This window comes from Tyto alba, unplaced genomic scaffold (assembly GCF_018691265.1).
Source record: "Tyto alba isolate M040663 unplaced genomic scaffold, T.alba_DEE_v4.0 Super-Scaffold_20, whole genome shotgun sequence".
NCBI classification, from domain to species: domain Eukaryota; kingdom Metazoa; phylum Chordata; class Aves; order Strigiformes; family Tytonidae; genus Tyto; species Tyto alba.
Genome location: NW_024881283.1, coordinates 9,779,467 through 9,783,913, shown reverse-complemented (window position 1 = coordinate 9,783,913; position 4,447 = coordinate 9,779,467).

Below are 4,447 nucleotides of genomic sequence, written 5' to 3'. Positions count from 1 at the left end.
TCCATGTAGCTGTCAGAGTAAAATCTCCAAGGTGTGATGAAACTCTCACGACATCCAAAATAAAAGCGTGCAGTATTTCAGCCACTGTTGTTCTGAAGCTCATCCAGTAAAAAAACTCCATGGATCCACTTTAATCAGGTTTGTAAAAAAAAAAAAAAAAAACTGCAAGTTTGACTATGGAAGACCTTGAGTGTCTGAGGGGAAGAATGTGATTTACTTCTGATCGTAGGCACTTGAAGATAAATAAATCCAAGATGCCATTGCAGTATGAGATGGAACTTACCTGTTCTGTGAGATCACACATGGAACACATGAAATTTTGGGTGTGGATGGAGGATGGTGGCCTGGTTACTGTTTTGGGGTTTTTTTTTTTGTCGAGTGCAGGTCATTCACACCAAGAAAATGCAACCTCTTGGGGATTCTTTAGCCAGTTTAAAGCTCAATACAGTGGAAAAAGTCAAGGGCAACCCAAGGCACAGACCCATCACCGGGTGAGAAGACTGTAGCACCCAGACACATCATGACATGCTGCAGAATTTCTTGACTTGGAGCAATAGCTTGATCTTCCTCTAAACTCATTTCACACCCCAAAACCAGGTGAATTGTCTCCATTTAACAAGTCTTCTTTGACTGCAACCTTTGCTACTAAAATGAAGCTGTCCTTATGGGAAATACTTCTGCATTCCAGGATATAATTTTAGCCTTTTCTCTGCTGAAAAGAATTGAATGAGAAGCATCTGAAGGTTTCAGGATAAAAACGTACAAAGGAGCCATCCAGAATAACCCTGGCGTCATTTTTGCTGCCTGCCTGCCTCAGAGAGGTTACTGGGATGCTTCTGCACCGTGATTATGGGGTCAAAACTTGGGTGTATATTTAATGTCTGGAATTATTATTGCTATTTATGGTGTCCTGTTGAAAATGCAGTGATGCTCAGGTGGCCCTAGTGAGAATGCTTTGCAATATAAAGGAGGTCAGGCAGGAAGACAGAAGTGATTCTTTCTGGCTCCGCATGTTCAGATTCTCTGTAACGACTGGGTCTAGACTGTTTCTCCAAAGTCTGTTCGGATAATTAAGGCTGTAGTCGTATGCTGCACATGGCACTGTGCTATCTGTCCAGGCTGCTTAATAATCTCTGAAGCAAGCATTTTGCCACTTTTGCAAATAACATTTGTTCTACTGCCTGATTTAAAATGTTTTTGGTTTTGGTGTTTTGATTCAGTTGCACTAACAGGAAAAACGTCCTTTGCTCAGTGATGGTGTGGCTCCTCGGGTTCTGTCTGTAAAGTTTGGAATTTAAAGGACTCTCTCATATATGAAAGAATGCATTAACTACAGGTCAGCAAAGTCTGTTTGTTGTGTTGTTTTAGTACAGAGAGCTATTATTACCCTGTTGCTTTTAAGGTAGCCTGCTTAAAGGTAATTATTTAGTCTATCCAAAGCCCTGCAGAATGCCAGCCCAACATCTGCTTGTTTACATTAATGATACAGTATAGAGTCACAGTTCAATGTTAACCTCAGTTTATCCTTGGGACAGCTGACTGTTAGGGAATTAAGAGGTTTTTTTAATGCTCTTGTTCTTTTTCACTTGTCAAGGATTGTCATGTGGTTTCCCTGGACTTGTCATTCATTCAAAATTAATTCAAAAAAGATTTTTTTTTTTTTTCAATTCCCCTTTAGGATTGAAATTCCAGCATGTTCTATAACAAGCATAAAAGCCATGAGCCTGAGTCTATTTTTACTCTTTGACACAATCCCACGTATTTTCCCACGATAGTGTTTGTAATCAGTGTGGGAATTTATACCAGGGTTGAGCCCTGAATTGTGTAAAATGGCTTTTTTTTTCCTCTTAGGATGGAAAGGCAAAGAATGCACCAGGGGATGGCCTTGTTTGACGATGAGCTGGGAGGGGAACTCTAGTACCAGTTCCTTACAAACAAGAACTGGCCTGGCGCAACCTCTGAAAGCTCTGCTCTTCTCAGGTACCTCTGTGGGCCTGCAGAAAGGAAGGTGTCCAAAATTTTGGGAAGTGGAAGTCTCAATGCTTTTAGAAAGTTGATCCTACATGACATGTCCAGCATCAGTCTTGAGCATCTGTGGCAGGACAAACAAGTGAATCCGAATCATCAAACTTCCTCCCAATTAAAATGTAATTGGTGTCATCCTGGCCTTTCAGGCACCAGGCTGTTCCTCATAAAACATTCAAAGACCTTGCAGTTACCCGGAGAGGAAAATGGAGGGAGGTATTTTTCCACCTGATGGACATGGCATGTAATTACTGTAGGCATATCCTGAATCTTTGTCTGTATTGCTCATCGCTGCTACGTCTAAGAATTCCTTGATATTCAAAGAGTGCCCTTTACCACGTCAGGTTTTCATAATATGATTACATTATGAAATTATATTTCATGCTTGTATATTACAGTGTGCACACATATACTTTCATCGTGTATTGGAGTGTAGTTTGTTCTTCTCCGATACCGTGCACCAGAGGACGTCTACAAATTGAATTATTTCAGGATACTTATCCTAAATAACTCCATGTAGGGAAACCTGTATTGTAGCACAAAAGCACCTTGCTCTCCTTTATCATAATCCATTTGAAACATGGATTATGCTGATGCAGAACAGGACACTCCTATTTTGGAATAATTTTAAATAGGAATAGTTTTTGTGCTTTCGGCTCACACCCTGCATTATCCAAAATAGCTTTGAAGTGTAAACAAGCCTCTAATGTGTCTCTAGTATTTCCATTCTGTGCCCTGGCTCCTCCTTGTTCCCTGGCTCTTCCTTTGGGAAGGGCCAGAGCAAAACCAGACCTGCAGAGCCCGTCATTTAGGTCTTTGCTTTCACAAACTTCATACCAAGGGATGTTTCCAATCCGATTCCCAAGTTAAATGCATTTCTGAGCTTTTGAAGGGAGTACTTAGGTGCAAGTTTCTGACTCTGAGCCATCCCCACAAATTGTATTAGTGCATAAAATGTTTCCTTTCACGCTTTTTAGAAAGGGAGAAGGTTTTGTATTTCTGACCTCCTGTGGACCCTTTTGGGACCGTTTGGTTATTTCTCTATTATCATCAGCCTATTCTGCAGCCTGCGGAGAAAACTGATGGGCACAACTCGGAGAAAGGCCCAACACAGCAAGTGCTGTAATGCTGCAGACCCACGTCCTCCCGCCCAGTCTCCAGCTGTGACAAGCAATGCAAGTGCAGGGAAGGCTGCGAACATGCTCCCTAAAGCCACCCCTCTCCCATCGTTTCCAAAGCCATTTACCCGTCTGCTTCCACAAAATGCCACGGCTTCCTACTTCTCCTGCTCATTTATTTAAACCTGCTTCCTGGCTCTTTCACTTGGTGTCCTGCCTCTAGTTTTAGTGTTGTCACTCCCTGTTTGTATTCCTTTATCCCATTGTTTTCCACACCTCTCTCCTATTCCGCTCGTGTCCTTTACAAGTGGTGCAGCTCTAATCCCTTGGTCTTCCCTCCCACAGAAGTCAGTTCCCACCTGAGATCTCCGTGGGTGTGTTTTTTCCACAGCTTTACCAGTTGGGCTGGCCAGCTCTGCAAGTGGCATTCAAGATAGAGCAATACCATGGAAGCGCGTGTATGTCAAGCAGCATAATCTGTTTTCTGGTTTGTTAATCTTTTTTTTAACAGTTCCCATCGTTTTGTTTCTAAGCTCCTGTGAGTAGAAGGTGCCTGGTTTTAGTCCTGTCTATAACAGTGCCACAAACGTAGCAGCTAATCTGAAGAGTTTCATTGCATATAGATTAGTGGGGTTATTTTATCTGCTAATTTATCACTCATTGTCTTGATACCATGAGGTCCTTCCGCAGCTCTTCGCAGACAGGTTTAGATTTGGCTATCCTGAGTGGTTGTGAAACACCTGCAAACACATCATTTCACTATTCATCTCCAGCATCACCAGAGGCGCCGGCCGGCCCGGCTGCCACGGCTTGTGCGAGCGGAGCATCAGCACCAGCTCCCGCCATTCGGCTCTATTTGTGACTGCACGGACCAGTCAAACGTCAGCCACAAAACTGGAGGATATTGTTCCTTAAATCTATATAATATTTCAAGATAGAGCCACAGAGGCAGAAGGATCCTTGTTCACAAAGACGATGGAGGTGCTTTCTTCAAATAAAAAGAGGTTTATTAAGATAATGAGAATGACATTGTGGTGTGGGTGTTGTACATCTATTGCAGCATTAAGAGAAACAACAGCAAGTACAAAATCCTGCAGAACTTCTATAGTCATTATCATCACAGCCTATCTTGTCCATGCTACAGTTTTGTGTATCCAAAACTTCATTCCCATTTCTAATGGCAGAAAATCCAAAGACTTTCATCTTTAAAAAAAAAAAAAAGAAAACCAAAAACAAAACGAAAAAGGCAAAACAAAAAAAAAAAAAACAAAACTCAATTTGATATAAATAACTTGCACTGGACA